We start from the raw sequence: 20020 nt of genomic DNA on the forward strand, positions 1-20020 counted from the left end.
TTATATAGTAAAAAAAAAAGTAACTGTGATGAAATAGTTTATATAGTATTGGGATTAATTATTACTTAAATGTTTGGTAGAAGTCACTTGTAAATCCACCTGATCCTGGGATTTTTTCTTAGGGAGTTCATTGATAGCTTGTTCAATTTCTTTTTCTAAGACAGAATTATTTAAGTATTCTATTTCCTCATCTGTTAATCTAGGTAGTTCATATTTTTGTACATATTCATCCATTTTACTTAGATTGTCAGATTTATTGACATATAGTTCAGCAAAATAACTCCTAAAGTTGCTTTAATTTCATCTTCATTGCTGGTGCATTCACCCTTTTCATTTTTGATATTAGTAATTTGATTTTCTTCTTTCTTTTTAAAATCAAATTAACCAGTGCTTTATTTATTTTATTGTTCTTTTTAAAATAAAACCAGCTCCTAGTTCAAAGAAGAAACTAATACAGCTAGTAAGTGTCAAGTGAATTTTAAGATTTTCAATTTGGTGTTTAGTTGGGGATTTTAAAGTTGTTCTTTTTCTGTTTTTCTTAGTTGCATGCCCAACTCATTAATCTGCTCTTTTTCTCTTATATTGATGTAAGCATTTAGATGTATAATTTTTCCCCTAAGTGCTACTTTGGCTGCATCCCACAGATTTTGGAATGTTGTCTCATTGTTGTCATTCTATTTAATGAAATCATTGATTGTTTCTTTAATTTGTTCTTTGATCCACTCATTCTTTGGGATTAGATTGTTTAGTTTCCAATTAGCTTTTAATCTATGCTTCCATGGCTCTTTATTAAATGTAATTTTTATTGCATTATGGTCTGAAAAGAGTGCGTTTAATATTTCTGCTTTTCTGCATTCTTTGTGAAGTTTTTGTGCCCTAATACAGCCTTCTCCCCCATGTCACAGATCTCTCTTTTAGACTTCCTGTGTTGTCTTGGGCTAGAAGAATGTCTCTCTCTGACCTTTTGTTGGCTCTGCCACTACAGAATTTTATTTGAGTCACTTTTTAAAAAGTTTTTTGGAGGGGAATATTGGGAGAGCTTGGCTGAGTGCTTCAGTTCTCTGGCATCTTGGTTCGGCCCCTGGAAGTCCTCCCTGCCTCATATTTTACAGAAAAAAAAGTTCAGGCCATTTATTGTGAGCTTCCTCTTCTCCTGTCTTTTTCATCTCCTATCATTCAGATACCTGTCTCACAAGAAGAGGTGACCTTACTCCTTACCAAGGCTAACTCCTCTACCTGCTCAAATGATTCCATTCCATCCCATCTCTTCTAATAGATTGCCCCTTCTGTCATCTCCATTCTATCACTTATTTTCTATCTCTCCTTCTCTACTGGCTCCTTCTCTACTAGCTACAAACATGCTAATATCTCCCCATCTAGAAAAACGACAGTGACAAGGTGATCCTTCCATCCCTGCTATCATCCTATATCTCTTCTGCCCTTTGTTGCCAAGCTCTTCTAAAAATCTGCTTCCACTTTCTCTCCTCTTACCTTCTTCCTAATCCTTTGCAATCTGGCTGCCAACTTCATCATTCCACTGAAAATGCTCTCTCCAAAGTTTCTGATGATCTACTAGTTGCCAAATCCAATGGTCTTTTCCCTATCCTCATTCTCTTTCACCTCTCTTCAGCCTTTGACATTATTGATCATGCTTTCTTCTCTAATACTGTCTTCTCTCTGGGTTTTTAGGACACCACTCTCTCCTGGTTCTCCTCCTACCTCTCTGACAACTTCTTCTCTATCTACTTTGCTAGATCTGCCTTCAGAGCACACCTGAGATGTCCCTCGAGGTTCTCTTCTCTTCTCTCTCTATACTACTTCACTTGGTGAACATATCAGCTACTATGGATTTAATTGCCATCTCTGTGCTGATAATTCTCAGATCTATCTTTCCTGCCCCAATGTCTCTGCTGTCTTCTAATTCTCCCATTTTCAACTAACTTTTAGTCATCTCTACCTGGATGTGCAGTAGACATCTTAAATCCAACACATCTAAAACCAAACTCTTTCCCCCTAAACCTTCCCTATTAATGCACCTCCTATTCCCTATTACCATCCTCCCAGTCCCTCAGGCTCAACCCGGATTCTTCACTGTCCCTCACCATCTCCTATCCAAGCTCTTGCCAAGACCTGTTGATTTCACCTTTGTAACATTTCTTCAATATGTTCTCTTCTCCCCTCTGACATTGTCACCTCTGTGGTGCAGACTTTCATCACCTCACACCTGGAAGATTGCAGTAGCCTGCAGTGGGGGAGGGGGGTTTTCTGCCTGGCTCAACTCTCTCCACTCTAATCCATCCTCCATTCAGCCATTAACATGATTTTCCTAAAGTGCAGCTCCAACCATGTCACAAGGCCCCCTAAATATATTCTACCGGTTCCATATTATCTCCAGGATCAAACATAAAAACTTGTTTGGACTTCACTCTACTTCTCCTAGCTGAGGTCCATTTGGATCTTGGCACTACTTGGGTCATGGCCTCAGTTTGTCCTGTGCTTCAGCGCTTAGGGAGTGATGGGCCTGGAGCCTTGTTAGTCTCAGTTTCCTGTCCGTGGCAGAGCCTCAGGCTGCCGATTGCCTCTTCCTACTCCCCTTTCCTCCATCCCACCCCACTCCTCACAGAAACCCAACTGTCTGTAGAGCCTCTGCATGAGATTGACTTGGGACTCTGCTAGTTCATTACTAGCTGCAGAATGTTTCCTTTTGACATCTTTGTCCTTCTGCATAACTTTCATCATGGGAATCAGAGTTCTGGATATCTATCCAGAGAAACACCTGGATTGCAGTCTTTCATGGCATCATCCAGAAAGCCAGATGCTCCTGCTATTGGGCACAGTATAGGTGGGCTTCTAGGCAAGATGTCTTTGCCAATTGGAATGCATCGTTGGGCATTCAGTTATGAGGATGTCCTGGGGGATCCCGCACCGATAACTCCGCCTTCATCTGACATGTGCAGTAAGGTTCTGTGGAAAAAGCCAGTCATCCCAGATGGGAAGTACCAACAGCTTGCCAAGGTTGAGGAAGGAGAAAACGGTTTCTCCATAACCCCCTCAGCTTCCAGTGACCAAATGAACACAGCCCCAGTGGTGAAGGCCAAGGCTATGCACATCATCATGAATTCTCTGATTACAAAACAGACACAAGAGAGTATCCAGTGCTTTGAGCAGCAGGCAGGGTTGACAGATGCAGTATACACTTCCCACAAAGGCCTCACCACAGAAGAAACCAACTACCACTACGTGGCAGAGGCAGTCCATAAATTGAAGTTACAAAATGGAGAAATGACAAAAGAAGATAAACTGACTGTTTCAACACAGTCTTCTTCAAGTAGTACACCCCATTCTTCTCCCAAGCAAAAGCCTAGAGGCTGGTTTACTCATGGATCTTCTACTTCCTTATCTGGCCTGGATGTCAGCAGCATGGACGCTGGAAATGGAGATAGAGACAAACCCTCATCTGAAAAATGGAGGCTTTTTGGACCAAGAACCCTTCAGAAATACCACTTGGGTTTTAGTGTCCAGTCCTACAGAGTACTCAGAAGCCATCACCAATGGAGATCATTCCGGTTCAGGCTACTAGAATTGTAGAGGACCCAGCGCCTTCAAGTCACCTAAGATGGGCCCTCCCATGATGGAAGGAAAGAAACAACCTCCACAAACCCATAACATCAAACCAAGGGACATGAATGTATTGGCCCCTACAGGGTTCTAAAGCTCCCTTTTCATATAAGCAAAGTTGCTTTCCCTGGTGAACCGCTGTTATGTAGAGAGAGTATCTTAGACTTTTTTTTCTTCCCATTCACCTTGCACTTGATATAGGAATGATGTCATCCATTTACAATCCGGCTGAGGATAATATTCCTGGGGAAGTAGTGATTGTTTCTTTAAATATTTGTAGCAAAGCTTGAATTTTTCTAATGCAGAAAGACCTATTCTGTAATATCCCAAAGTTGGTCTGAATAACTTTGCAAAGTACAGTCGACCACAGTCAGTTACTGATCTACAGAACTAGATTGCAGGGGGGCAAGGGAAATAATTAAAATCTAGTAGACTTTGTTCTGCCAAAAAAAAAAAACCAACAACAACAAACTTGTTTGACTCTTAAAACCCTTTATACCCTATCCCACTTCTACCTTTCCAATCTTCTTATACCTTACTCTTACACTTACCTTTGGTAGCTAAGTTGTATAATGGATAGAGTGCTAGGTCTTCTGGAAGACCTGAATTCAAATCCCACCTCCTACACTTACTAGCTGTGTGACTCTGGGTAAATTACTTAGCCTTTGCTTACCTCATTTTCATCATTTACAAAATGGGGATAATAGCACCTACCTTCTGGGGTTGTTGTGAGGATCAAATGAGATATTAATTATAAAGAACGGTGCCTGGCACGTAGTATGTACTATATAAATGGTAGCTACCTTCATCATTATTACTCCCCAATATGTACTCTTTAGGCCAGTGACACTGGCCTCCTGGCTATTCCAGAAACAAGACTTCCATCTCTCAGCTCTGGGAATTCTCTCTGACTTTCCTCCATGCCTAGGATGCTCTTTCTCCCCAACTTTGCCTATTGACTTCCCTGACTTCCATAAATTCCAACTAAAACCTGATCTTTTGCAGAAAGCCTTTGCCAATCCCTCTTAATCCTAGTGCCTTCCCTCTGTTATTTCCTATTGATCCTGTTTATCTTGCTTTGTATATATTGTTTGCTTGTTGTCTTTCCTATTAGATTGTAATCTTCTTGAGAGCAGCGACTGTCTTTTGCCAGTGCCTGGAACATAGTAGGAACTTATTAAATGTTTATTTTTGACAGGCTTCTTTGAAGTCTTTAATGTTGCCCTACGGCTATGAAAAACCCTATATAAGTGTGTATCTCCTTTTGTTCTAGGGATTTGCTGGTCAGCTGGCCACGGTCCATCTGCTGATGCTCATTAAACTTTTTTTCTTCTAGCCTCATCTTTTGATTTATTGACCTCCACTCAGATGAACCCAAGTCAGAAGAATTAATCTCCAGGAGCATCTTAGGCCCTCTGGGTTGAGGAATTCTCTAGCATCATGTCTCCCTATAAACTTAGTAGCTCTCTGTTACCTCCAAAATTGAATTTAAACTTTTTAAACCCTTCACAACCTGACCCTTTTCTGCCTTTCCATTATTATAATTAACACCCCTCAGTTTACTCTGTGATTGAGTGATACTGGCCTGCTGGTTGTTCTTGCATGAGACATTCTGTCTCCAGACCCTGGGCATTTTCACTGGCTGTCTTCCATGTCTGGAATGTTCTCTCTCCTCATCTTTCCCTCCTGGCTTCCTGTAAGAGTCAGCTCAGATCTCTGTTTATGACAGAGGATTTTCCTAGTCCATTCCTAGTAGGAGCTTAATAAATGCTTGATGATGATGGTCCAGAATGATAACCAAAGGGATATAATCAGCTACTGTTTTGTTAATCCCCAAGTTGCAAAACACTGGGGAAGGGAATCTTTATTCACCAAAAAACTGTTGAGAAAATCAGTTACCAGAATGGTGAAACAGCAATAAATGGTTATCTCAAGCCATTTGCTTCAGTAAATTCAAAGCAGATCTGGGAGCTACATATAAAAACACATGATAAAAGTGTGACAAAGAATCGTTCTGGAGTCTGTAGACTAGCTACTACCAATAACCAGGCAGTTAAAAAGAGAGAGGTTTAAATGCAGCTTATTCACTCAGTGAGACCCACTCTACCGGAAATCAACAGCCATGTGTCCATTGTATAAAACTAATATGTATGTTGAGCATTGAGTATTGAGGAAATGGAGGGAACACATGTCTGTTATAATTTGACTACTGTTATTTCTACTATTCTATCATTCACAACTACCTGAGGATGCTTATCATTAGTTACAGAGGAAGGAATGTGTCCTTATTAGCATAGCCATTCCCATTAGATCAAAGGGAACCATATATTCCTTGTCAGATAAGATAAAGAGTAGGGGCTGGCTTCCTGGACTTCCTATCAAAGTCCTCTTTTGCAATCATAAAGCAATTGGAGGCGGAAGGGAGATACTGGAAGAAACTAGCCTGATGAAAACTGATTCTGCAGTATGCAAGATTAGAACAAAATGGCAATACAGCACAAAATGGAGTTATATCAACTCTAAACAGATCATTCAGCTCTTAATTTCTTTTATCAAAAGATTAGAAAAAATGGATATATATGTATATGTATATATAGGTATTGACATTGCCAAGAGAAGGAAAATTTTAATCATTTGAACAAATAGAAAAAATATAGGAGAAAAAAATGAATAAGATTTTATTGTTTAGAAATATTATTTTTATACAACTATAGGTAGACTGAGTTTTTCATAAGGGAAACTATTCTCCCATAGCTATTGGGCTGACAGATATACACAATAAAGGTAGGAATGTGGGTAGGTGGTTGGAGAACACTGAACTCATTTCCTTGATTTGCCTTTTTTGCCGGCTTAAATTTATTTGAACCTAAGCCAGAGAGTATTTGGGAAAGTAACTAAGAGTATTTAATCCTAAACTAGATAAGGAAAACTAATCTATAAGGAAGGTTTTGATTTCTTGTTAGTTCTGAGGATTAAAAAGTAAAGACTTAATCTTAGCCTTGGGTACACTCTTCTTGGTTTTTATTTTCAGGTTGCTCGTCTCCCCATCCCAAGAATTCTGTATCCCACCTCTCCCTATCAAAGCAAAAACCCTGTTCCCCATCCCCCACTCTGTGCTCCTTTACTCCCTTCCCTTCAACCTTATTGACCCACAATGCCTCACCCTAGACTGACCCACCCTTTCCACTATACTTCTCTTGAATTCCTCCTTTATAGATAACAAACACATTTTCTTCTTAAACCTTTTTCCTTCCCTTCCCATCATAGATTTCCAGTTGGAAGGGAGCTCCCTGATTCCCTCATTTTATAAATTCTCCAGGGAATTACAAAATAAATCCACATTGTCTGTCAGATGAAAAAGCATCCACTAAGTATCAGAGAAAGAAACATATGGGGGTGGTTGGGGATGCCCTGCTCAGTAATACTGGAATAGCTATTTCTTGACCCAGTCACCACAATACAGAGAGTTGTTGTCCCTCTAGAGAAGCTATCCAAGAAGTATCAAAGAACCTCTGAAATCTGTTTAAAATGATGCCTAATGCTCGCTTCTGGTGATTTGTATGGGTACAAGGGATACTATTAGAAGGAACTTAGAATATATTGCTAGCTATTACAAGACTTGGTCAAGAAATTAAAGCCTGTAGGGGCCTAGGTGGTATCCTCCACATTGCTGCTCATTGAAGGCAAGGGATGCAGAAGAGAAAAAAAAATTGATTAGGGAAGTTGATGTCATCTAAGCTTGTCCCTGTAATTATCTCCTCCTTTCCCTTTAATTTTCAATCTCTCCATATTTATTAGCTTCTTTGTTGCCTATAAACATTCCCAAATCTCCCTTTTAAAAAAAATGCAGGGCAGCTGGATGGCATAGTGGATAGAGCACCAGTCCTACAGTAAGGAGGACCTGACTTCAAATCCGGCCTCAGACACATGATACTAGCTGTGTGACCCTGGGCAAGTCACTTAACCCCATTGCCTCACTGAAAAGGAAAAAAAAATGCCTTGACATAACCTTTCTGTGTCAAGCTATTCATTCTGTATCTTGCTGCCCTTTCCAGTGAAATTCCTAGAAAAACCTTTCCACATTCATCACCTTTACTTCCTCTCTCATTTACTTCTCTCCCCTTTGCAATGGCTTACCTCATCACTCAGTTGAAATTGGTTTCTCCATTATTACCAATGATCTCTTAATTGCCAAACCTGCTAGCCTCTTTTCATTACTCATTCTCATTGACGGTTCTGGAGCATCTGACACTGTTGATCACTCCCTTCACCTCCCGTCTCCTTCCTGGATTTTTGTGACACTGTTTTCTCTTGGTCTTCTTCCAACCTGTTGGGCTACTCTTTTCCAATCTCCTTTGTTAGATCATCAATCATATCCCACCCCTGATATGTGGATCTCTCTGGGCCTTCTTCTTTTTCTAAACTCTTGATGACCTCAAAAGCTGTGAAGGGGTCATCTATCATCTGGGAGATGACTTCCAGATAGATCTATATATCCCTAGTTAATCATTTCCAACTAGATGTCGTATAGGCATTTTAAACAAAATTTGTGCAAAACAAAACACCTTTTTTTCCTCGCCTAAATTCTCCCCTCTTGTTAACTTGCCCAATTCTATTGAGGGCCCTACCATTCTTACAGTTATCCCAGTTCACAATCTTGGAGTCACCCTTAACTTTCTCCTCTCCTTCATCTCACAAATCTAATTAGTTTACAAGTCTTGTCCATTCTAACTCTAACACATCTCTAGCATCTGTTCCCTTCTCTTTACTCATATGTCCACCATCCTCCATTTTAAACTAATTCCAAAGACTCTTTGATGCTTCTTGGATAGATTCTCTAGAAGACCAACCACCCTCTGTATTGATGTGACTGGGTCAAGAAATAGCTATTCCAGTACCCTGAGCAGGGAATTCCTGACCACCCCCATCTGTTTCTTTCTCTGATAATTAGTGGATGCTTTCTCATTTGACAGACAATGTGGATCTGTTTTGTAATTCTTTGGAGAATTTATAAAAAGAGAGGATCAGGGAGCTCCCTTCCAACTGGAAAGCTGTGATCCATTTCCCAGTGGAGATGGCAGTCAATAGCTCATCTACATAAAAATTTAAAATTATTTAAATTGCCTACCACCTCTTTTTCTCATTTTAATTCTTTTTTGAAATTAATTTTTATTTTTCAGCTAACAAATTAGTGGACTGACTATTTAGACATCTGATTCAAGAATGATTCCCACATTAGTAACCAGTCATTTCCTGATGCTATTTAGTGCTTCCCAATTCCAGCACTTCTCAATTCTTTTCTTGAAGAAAGTATTCATGGCCAAGTGTGGTGGCTCATATCTGGAAGCCCTGCTGCTGGGGAGGCTGCAGCTGGTAGGTAGCTCTCTTGAGCTCAGAAGTTCTGAGGGGCAGTAGGCTAAGGCTGATATTAAGTCTACACAAAGTTGGGCACTAATATGGTGAGCCCTTAGGAGTGGGGAGCTACCAGGTTGTCTAAGAAGGGCAAACCAGCCCATGATGGAAATGGAGCATGTCAGAGCTCTTATGCTGGTTAGTTGTGAGATTGAGCCCATAAGTGGAAGGAAGGAAGGGAAGGAGGGGAAGGAGGAAAGAAGGGAGGAAGAGAGAAAGGGAAGAAGGAAGAGAGGAAGGGAGGAAGGAAAGGATTCACGATATAGAAGTTTGTGTCTCCTTATTTAAGCTAGTTTTATATTACCTCCAGTACTGGTTAGAGTGGGCTAACCCTTGTATAAATATGACACACAAGAGAATGGAGAAGTAGACTCCAAACTGGGGAAGTATGGGGTTTTTTCTTCCTGTTTTTCCCAGTATAGTTGTGTGTAGTCTTTATTGTGGTACCTTTGGGAGGGCAGTCAGCTCATGTGATGGTCTGCATTTCCCTGAGGGACTTGTGTGGTCCATAGGTGGGTGTTATGCTGCTTGAGAGTCAGGAAAAAGAGTACATCGAAGCAGCCTTCTGAGCAATGATAATGTGTCCTTCAGATTCCACCTTAGAGGTACGGATCTGATTCTTTATAACTGGTTGCTCAAGAGTAGACATCTCTGGGGGCAGCTAGGTGGTGCAGTGGATAGAGCACCAGCCCTGAAGTCAGGAGGACCTGAGTTCAAATCTTGTCTCAGACCAAATACTTGACACTTACTAGCTGTGTGACCCTGGGCAAACCACTTAACCCCAATTGCGTAAAAAACAAACAAAAAAATAGTAGACATCTCTGAGATCTCTGCTCTCCACCCCTCCCCCCTCCACCTCCACCCAGGTCAGAGAGAGATAACTTAGATTCATAGAATAATACTGTTTGAGGGACCTTAGATCTCAATCTTTTTTTTTTTTAATTTAGTATTTGATTTTTCCCCAGTTGCACGTAAAAACAATTTTTTAACATTTGTTTTTGAAAATTTGAGTTCCAAATTCTCTCCCTCCCTCCCTCCCCACCACCCCCCATTGAGAAGGCAAGCAATTCGATGTAGTTATGCATGTGTAGTCATGCAAAACATATCCATGATAGTCATGTTGTGAAAGAAAACATAGACAAGAAAAAAACTCAAGAAAAATAAAGTAAAAAAAAAAAGTATGCTTCAACCTGTATTTAGACACTACCAATTCTTTCTCTGAAGATGGATAACATTCTTCATCATAAGTCCTTCAGAATGGTCTTGGCTCATTGTATGTCTGAGAATAGCTAAGTCATTCACAGTGAATTGATCATCTTACAATATTGCTGTTACTTTATACACAGTACATTTCACTTTACATCAGCTCATACAAGTCCTTCCAGGTTTTTCTGAGAGCATCCTGCTCATCATTTCTTATAGTACAATAGTATTCCATCATAATCACATACCACAACTTGTTCAGCCATCCCCCAATTGATGGGTATCCCCTCAGTTTCTAATTCTTTGCCTCCAGAAAAGAGGTGCTACAAACATTTTTGTATATATAGTCCTTTCCTTTCTTTAAAGTTTTATTTAGTATTTTATTTTCCCCCAGTTACATGTAAAAACAATTTTTAACATTTGTTTTTAAAACTTTGAGTTCCAAATTTTTTTCTTTCCTCCTTCCCCACCACCCTTCATTGAGATGGCAAGCAATTCAATACAGGTTATACATGTGTAGTCATGCAAAACATATCCATAATAGTTCTGTTGTGAAAGAATACACAGACCAAAAAACTCAAGAAAAATAAAGTAAAAAGAAGTGTGCTTCAATCTGTATTCATACACCATCATTTCTTTCTCTGGGGATGGATAGCATTTTTCATCATGAGTCCTTCAGAGTTGTCTTGGATCATTGTATTATTGAGAATAGCTAAGTCATTCACAGCTGATCATCTTACAATGTTGCTGTTACTTTGTACACAGTACACAGCATGGGCCTCAGAACATGCAAGTCTTTTCATGTTTTTCTGAAAGCATCTTGCTCATCATTTCTTATGGTACAATACTATTCCATTGTAATCACATGCCACAATTTGTTCAGCTATTCGCCAATTGATGGGCATCCCCTCAATTTCTAATTCTTTACCCCTAGAAAAGAGCTGCTATAAATATTTTTGTACATATAGGTCCTTTTCCTTTGTTGTTATTGTTTTTTGTTTGTTTGTTTTTTGGTGACACAATCAGGGTTAAGTGACTTACCCAGGGTCACACAACTAGTAAGTGTCAAGTGTCTAAGGCCGAATTTGAACTCAGGTCCTCCTGACTCCAGGGTTGGTGCTCTATCCACTGCACCACCTAGCTGCCCCTCCTTTTTGTTTTTTACCTCTTTTGGGATACAGACCTAGTAGTGGTATTGCTAGGTCAAAGGGTATGCATGGTTTTATAGCCTTTTGAGCGTAGTTCCAAATTATTCTCTAGAATGGTTGGAGTTCACAGTTCACAATTCACAACTCCACCAAAAGTGTGTTAATGTCCCTATTTTTCCATATCCCCTCCAACAATTTGTCTTTTCGGTCCTATTAGTCAGTCTAATAGGTATGAGATAGTACCTCAGAATTGTTTTAATTTGTATTTCTGCAATCAATAGTGAGTTAGAGTATTTTTTCACGTGGCTATAGATAGCTTTGATTACATCATCTGAAAACTGATCATATCTTTTGATCATTTATCAATTGATAAATGGCTCTTATTTTTATAAATTTGACTCAATTCTATATATGTTTGAGAAATGAGTCCTTTATCAGAGAAACTTGCTTCAAAATTTTTTCACAGTTACTATTGCTAACTGTATTTCCCTCCATCCTATTCCTGCCCTCCTCTGTTTATTCTATTCTCTCTCTCCTTTCACACTGTCTCTCCTCAAAAGTGTTTTGCTTCTGACTACCCCCTCCCCTAATCTGCCCTCCCTTCTATCACACTTCACCTCTTATCCCCTTCCCCTCCTACTTTCCTGTAGGGTAAGATAGATTTCTATACCCAATTGAGTGTGTATGTTATTCACTCTTTGAGCCAATTCTGATGAGAGTAAGGTTCGCTTACTCCCCTTTACCTCCCTCCTCTTCCCCTCCACTGTAAAAGCTTTTTCTTGCCTCTTTTATGTGATATAATTTACCCCATTCTACCTCTCCCTTTCTCTTCTCCTCGTGCATTCCTTTCTCATCCCTTAATTTTATTTTTTAGATATTATCCCTTCATATTCAACTCACACCTATGCCCTCTGTCTATATATACTCCTTCTAACTACCTTAATAATGAGAAAGGTCTTATGAGTTACAAATATCATCTTCCCATGTAGAAATGTAAATAGTTTAACCTTATTAAGTCCCTTATGATTTCCCTTTCCTGTTTACTTTTTTATGCTTCTCTTGAATCTTGTATTTGAAAGTCAAATTTTCTATTCAGCTCTGGTCTTTTCATCAAGAATGCTTGAAAGTCTTCTATCTCATTGAATGTCCATTTTCCCCCTGAAGAATTATATTCAGTTTTGCTGGATAGGTGATTCTTGGTTGTAATCGTATTTCTTTTTGTCCTTTGGAATATCATATTCCAAGCCCTCCACTCCTTTAATATAGAAGCTGCTAAATCTTGTGTTATCTTGACTGTGGCTCCACCATACTTGAATTGTGTCTTTCTAGCTGCTTACAATATTTTCTCCCTAACCTGGGAACTCTGGGATTTGGCTATTATATTCCTGGAAGTTTTCATTTTGGGATCTCTTTCAGGAGGTGATGGATGGATTCCTTCAATTTTTTGTTATCATCTGGTTCTAGAACATCAGGGCAGTTTTTCTTGGTAATTTCTTGAAAGATGATGTCCAAGTTCTTTTTTTGATCATGGCTTTCAGGTAGTCCAATAATTTTAAAATTATCTCTCCTGGATCTATTTTCCAGGCCCATTGTTTTTCCAATGAGATATTTCACATTGCCTTCTTCTTTTATTTTTCTCTTCTTTTGGTTTTGTTTCATTGTTTCTTGATTTCTCATAAGGTTATTAGCTTCCATTTGCTACTTTCTAATTTTTAAGGAATTATTTTCTTCAGTGAGAGAATCAGCAATGGCCATTTTGCCCATTATAAAATAGCAGTCAGTTCAGAAGTTACCCTAATCAAGTGGTGAACCAGTCTGGTCATACAGGACTTCCAGTTTAGATGATTACAGTTTGAGAATTGAAGCCAAGCTCCAGATAGGAAATAACTGGGCAAAGTAAGAAGAATTCAAGTATTTTTCTCTTTCTCCTCTTTACTTATGTCACCAGAGACTAATGGTCTCCTTTTCCATTTGGCCAGTTTTGCTTTTTAAGGCATTCTTCTCCTCTTTGGCTTTTTGGACCTCTTTTACTATTTGGCCTACTATGTTTTTTAAAGTGTTATTTTCTTCAGTATTTTTTTTTTTTTGTATGTGTGTGTCTCTTTACCAAGCTGTTGACTCTTTTTTCCCCCATAATTTTCTTGCATCACTCTCATTTCTCTTCTTAATTTTTCCTCTACCTCTCTCAAAATCCTTTTTGAGTTCTTCCATGGCCTGAGACCAATTCCTATTTTTCTTGGAGGCTTTGGTTGTGGGAGCTTTGACTTTGTTGACTTCATCTGAGTGTGTGTTTTGATCTTCCTTGTCACCACAGTAACTTTCTATAGTCAGAGTTTTTTCCTGTTGTTTGCTCATTTTCCCAGCCTATTAGTTGAATCTTTGTTAAAGTAGGGTTCTAACCCAAAGTTTTAAAAACACATGTTAAAAATAAAATAAAATAAAATGTATTAAAAAAAGAGATGGAAGAGCATTCAACAGAAATAGCTATATGAGGCCCTCAACTCTTAAAGAGACAAGATTAAAATAAAGACTTTTTAGAAGCAGAGTTCTGCTTCCAGGGTGGAGGGTGCATTGTCCCAAGCTTCAGCGGTTCTGTGTAGTTGTTTTCATAGATACTTCTAGGGATCTGTAAGTTTTCAGTTCTTCAAAGGAGGTATGATCTAAGGAGAGGTGTTTCCTCCTCTCCTGGCCTGTGCTCTGGTCTGTGAGCAGCCACAAGCACTCTTTTCTACCCTGGAACTATGAGGAGGGTCCCGCCTCCACTATGGCCACAAGCTCTGCTGTGCTAGTGCTCCTCCTTGCCCTGGGACTGCCACCTAGGACTGCAACCTGAATCCGAATATGGGCAAAGCAACAGAGTCTTGCCTCAGTGCTAGCAAAAAGATCCCTGTAATCTCCTTCTGACCAGTTGTTCAACCCCTTACTTTCTGTGGGCTGAGAGCTCCAGAAGCAGTTGCTGCCATTGCTGATTCAGGCACTCCTAAGACCTGCACCTGATTTGCTGGGATTGGGGTGTGCTGGTGGGACCTGTGCTGAACTGTGCTCCACTCTCACTCAGGTGCAACAGACTTTTCTTGCTGACCTTCTAAAATTATCTTTGGCATCTTGTGGGCTGAGAGGTCTGGAAACCATCACTGCTGACAGTGATTCAGTCACCCCAAGGCCTGCTTCTAGTTTGCTGGGGCCTGGTCTGCACTGGCATGGCCTGTGTTGGACTGCGTTCCTCCTTCACTCCGGTGCAACAGACCTTTTATGCCGACCTTCCAAGTTATCTTGGGCTGGAAATCTGTTTCACTCCATCTTTTTGTGGGCTCCACTGGCCTAGAATTTGTTTAGAGTAATTTTTTAAAGGTATTTGGAGGGGTTTAGGGGAGGGCTGAGGAGAGTCCCTGCCTTTGCTCTGCCATCTTGGCTCAGCCTCCCCTTAGATCTCAATCTTAATCTAATCTCTCACTTTAAGCAGAAATCCCATCAATCAATTAATCTGTGAGTATTTATTAGGTGTATATTAGTGCCAAGTGCTATACTAGTCACTGGAGATACAGATATAAAGAATGAAATATCTCTATTTACATTTTAATGAGGGAGATGGCATAAATAATAATGATGATGATAATAACAACTACAATGTACCCTTGTCCGCCAGGGTTACTTCCCTAACCTACTTACATTAGTAAACTGGGTCCACAGAAGTGGAAGCTATTATTAGTCTGGAGCAGAGGTCCCCAAACTTATTTAGCCTACCGCCCCCTTTTTAAAAAATTATTCAGCACCCCCCTGGAAATCTACTTTTTAAGAACCCTTTAAGGTATTTTTTTTTAATTTGCATCATTTCAAAAAAATATCGCCCCCTTGGATCATTCCAGCGCCCCCCAGGGGATGGTATCACCCACTTTGGAAACCTATGGAAACTCTGGAGTTTCAAGGGGTAATGCTGAAGAGTTACTTGTACTGCCACTCATGAATCCCAACAGTGTGCTCCCCACTAATAATCAGCCTAACTTAAGTAGCTTTTTATGTTGTCTTCCACTGGTTCAGTCATTCCCATCCCAGTTGGATACACAGTTCAGAGTTCAGTCTCTCTGATGACATAAGTAGAGAGGAGAAAGAGAACTCACATTCTTCTTACCTTGCCCAATGATTCCCTATCTGGGGCTTGTCTCCAGTTCTCTCTCTCTTTTTTTTTTTTTTTTGGCTAGGCAATGGGGTTAAATGACTTGCCCAGGGTCACACAGCTACTAAGTGTTATGTGTCTGAGGCCAAATTTGAACTCAGGTCCTCCTGAATCCAGGGCCAGTGCTCTATCCACTACGCCACGTAGCTGCCCCTTTGGCTCCAATTCTCAAACTGTAATCATCTAAACTGGAAGTCTTCCATGATCAGACTGGTTTAGCACTTGACTAGGGTAACTTCTGGACTGACTGCTATTTTCATAATGGGCCAAATGGCCATTGCTGATTCTCTCAGCCAATCCCATCACTTTTTTTCTTGACCTAATCAAAGAGATCATGAGAATTAATGATCTTGCTTACATTTTAAAAACAATATCATGTCCATTGATTGATTGATTGATTGATTCAACTGAAGTGACTGGACCTTTCTTATCATGCCAATTGGGTTGGAGTGCCACTCCCTGAAATGAATGAAATTGATTAAGACTGAGGCAATAAGATCTGCCAGCCTGGCTAGCAATTGCTAATCAGTCAGATCCAAGACCTTCTTTGTAGATACAAGGATGTCATTTGGCAGTTAATGGAACTTTCTGATAGTCAATAATGAGGAACCAATCAACGTATACAATCTTGAGTAACATAGGCATTCTCTCTTCTAATTGGCCAGAGTTTCACAAATTTGTAGTTAATTCCAGAACATCCTGAAACAGTCTGTGATTATTACTAAAACTTTCCATAAAATGTAGAGAACATTTTGTGGTCAATAGTCATTACCCAAATTTCCCAGAATTATATCAACATTTCATTTTCCCAATAATCATATGATTTATGGCAAAGCAAGGCCTCATTCACAAATTGGAGAATAATCACAAAACAGAAAGAACCAAACAAAATGGAATTAGTTTTGAATGTCACAGTTCCCCTCTTTGATCCTTGGAGGACCTCTTCCCCATGGATCACTTATCCAATACCAATTATATAAGGTTCATTGCATAATATTCAGGTTTGAGATTTTGAGCTATCATCAGATTTTTAGGAATTAATTTTAAACAGCTTTAGTACAGCAAGTAATTCAACATCTAACACAAAGCTAAAAGACAATTGTTAGGCCTAGGATAACCTTATTTGATTATAGTTGTCAGTATGCCTCCTCTTTATAACCAGGAGATTAGCCAAGAAAACCAGGAAAAGGGGTCCCACCATGGTGTATCTTCCTTAGGCAATTGGACTTCTGCTATAACCTGTTGGATTTTGTGGAGACTTGTTACAATGTCACCTAATTAATTAATACAGGAACAACAGAATTGATGGATTTTGTACATAGGACAATCCTTGTGGTAAGAAGTTCTAAGACCATATGCCTTTTTTTTAAAGCATATTTTCACATTAGTCATGTTGTAAAAAAGAATTAGAACCAATGGAAGAAATCATGAGAAAGAAGAAACAAACAAAAAATAGAGCAAATAGTATGCTTCAATCTGCATTCAGACTCTATAGTTCTTTTTCTGGATGTGGATAGCATTTTCCTTCATGAATCTTTTGAAGTTCTCTTAGACCCTTGCATTGTTGAGAAGATCTAAGTCTATCAAAGTTAGTCATCTCACAATATTGCTGTTACTTCTATCAAAGTTAGTCATCTCACAATATTGCCGTTACTGTGTATAATGGTCTTCTGATTCTGTTGCTTCACTCAATATCAGTTCATGTAAGTTTTTCTAGGTTTTACTGAAATCTGCCTACTCATCATTTCTTACGGAACAATAGTATTCCATTACATTCATATACCACAACTTGTTCAGTCATTTCCCCATTGATAGGCATCCCCTCAATTTCCAATTCTTGGCCACTACAAAAAGAGCTGCTATAAATATTTTTGTACATGTGGGTCTTTTCCCCATTTTTGTTAGTTCTTTGGCACACACACGATATGTTTTTGCATGACCATTTGAGCTAAAGAATCTATCTCAATTTGAAGGGAGGTAATGTGGCCTGGACCAACTTATCAATCTCAAGGGAAAGATTTCTAGCCGACTGCTGTAGGGTGGCAACCCCAATATATAGATACAGACCAGAGGGCTTTTATTCTTGTACTTTGTTCAGGGTTCACCAAGAAAACTAGTAAACATAAACACCATGACTCAAGGACAGAATTTTGGTATGTCATCCTTAAATAATTCAATGATAAAATTCTATTTGTTATTTTTTATATCGTAAGGAATAACCAAATAAAGTTTCTCATATCCTTCCTACCTGAACAAGATTAAAGCTCTTCCTCAGATCTCCCTTTCCAAAAACTTCAAAACCTTTTAAATTCAAATTCTCTGTTCACAGTGTCAGTTCAAACAGACAACTTCCTTAACTTTACCTGTCTTGTTTCTTTCATATTCTGATTGGACACTTCTCTTACTTTCTTCTACTTGCTTAATTCCTCTAGCCTTCATTTGCCAATCATATCTCAGACTGTCTATAGAATCAGACTTTACTCCATGACACATTTTGCCTTTTGCAATTTAACACAAGTCTTTCTAGTTCACCTAAACAATTAAGTTCTGTTCTATCATTCATAGAAGAAAACACACAACATTCTTTCAAAATAGATTGTACTTTCTTTTAAGTTGCTCCCTGATTTAAAAAAAAACAGCTTCTCTTTTTTCTTGGTTTATTTCAATATAACTTTCACAGAGTCTTGTTCTTATTTTTTCTTAAAACAAATTCTATACAGTGGTACCTCAAAACTCACTAAAACATTTCAGCATTTATTAAAAAAAAACATTCAAACCACAATTTGGAAATTCACAGTAGAGAAATTAGATTTCAGTCACTAATTTGGTCTCTGATTAGTTTACTGTATCATAAATTCCTATAGATTGGGAACAAAAATTCCCTTTCTTCTTATTTTCTCTTGTCTGCCCTTCTGTCTTGGCCAGAGTTAGAAAGACAGAGGAAGAGAAGAAAAAGAAAGAAGAGAGAGAGAGAAAGAGAGAGAGAGAGAGAGAGCTGGAGAGAATTTTCTTTTTGATGGCTTTGAAAGTTTCTCAGAAAAATACATTATTTTTCCTTTGGCTGATCAGGCTGCAGGAAGAAGCTAACATAGCATTTAGCAAAACGCGGACAATACAATAGGACAGACACACAGATGTTCTTGCCAGAAAAGTTTTTACTGCTTATCTCCTACTAAAGTTTAACCAAAAAGCCAGTGTGTGCAATTTTCTAAAAGGAATCTTAAAACCTTTAATTTGACAAATAGGACTGGATCCTTTAAGAAGTGCAGGGCATGACCCTTTAGACAAGGCATCCCAGGAAAACCAATAATTCATTTGGTAGGAGTGGGGTTGTTCAATGGCCAATCTCAGTATTTTTTAATATATAGTAATCAAAAGTGCCAAATTTAGGCCAGAATAAATTATCAGCTGAATCTTTTACAATTTTAGGCCAAATTTAATACAATTTAATAACACACTTTTGTTTTCACTCTTGTCCTGGTTGCAGATCAAGTCTAATCCCTTTCCACATGACCAGCTATTAGATATTTAAAGGCAGTGACTATTTTTTTCCCTAAGTCTTCTCTTCTCTAGGTTAAATAATCCTAGTCAGAAAACCACTCTTCAAAATATGTGGTTTCCAGTCCCTCTCGCAATTGCCCTCTTCTGGGAATGCATAAGTTTATAAATGTTTCTCTTATATTGTGGCAACCAAAACTTGGTCCAATGTTCCCGATGTAGTTTGTCTAACACAGACTGCTCATAATTTGAACATTAGACCTCTATTAATGTGGCCATGATTGCGTTAGCATTTTTGCCAGCTGCATCATGCCAATCCAGAATTGTCCTGACTTTTGTCTTGCCACTGGATTCTGATGACTCTGGAGGAGAGAGTTAGGTGGATGACTTTATGCAGCTCTGCCTCACTTAAATCTAATTCATTCAACAAGTCAAGGCATCACCCTTGTAATGTCATTGGTCCTCTTTGAAAATAAAGGACAAACGACAACAAAGGGTTCTGCATAAAGCCTTTACAAAGAGACAAGGACATCCAGGGCAGGTTTTGTGAGTTAAACATTTGTCACAAGTATTTCTTGCACATGTGCCTCACTATTATTATAGTCTAAGTTTAAATTTACTCCTCCCATGTTACAAATACTGTGTGTGTTGATGGGAAGGAACGAATCAGTTGGAGGAGAAAGTTTCGTATTAACTGTCTTTAGCATTTTATCTGTGAGAAATAGTAGCTGGCCTCTGGGGACTCTACTTGCCAATTTGAGTTGGAGAATGCTGTCATCTTCTTCTCTTCCTCTTCTTCCTCCTCCTCTGCCTCACCCCCCCCCCCATATTAATACTTTTGTGATGGTAAACTAGGCCATCTTTTGTCTCAATTCCTACCTAGCCCTTAGACAAACAGACTTAGGAAAGACCTTAATTTAGAAAGGCCAAGGTCTCCCACTGCATCCTAAGTCATCACCAGTTGTCT

General features: G+C 39.1%; 1 pseudogene; it reads left to right on the forward strand.

The window, feature by feature from the left end:
- Positions 1-2793: 2793 nt before the first annotated feature.
- Positions 2794-3712, forward strand: LOC114039790 (annotated as a pseudogene).
- The last annotated feature ends 16308 nt before the right edge of the window (positions 3713-20020 follow it).

Source organism: Vombatus ursinus, unplaced genomic scaffold (assembly GCF_900497805.2).
Source record: "Vombatus ursinus unplaced genomic scaffold, bare-nosed wombat genome assembly UNPS02000749.1, whole genome shotgun sequence".
NCBI lineage: Eukaryota > Metazoa > Chordata > Mammalia > Diprotodontia > Vombatidae > Vombatus > Vombatus ursinus.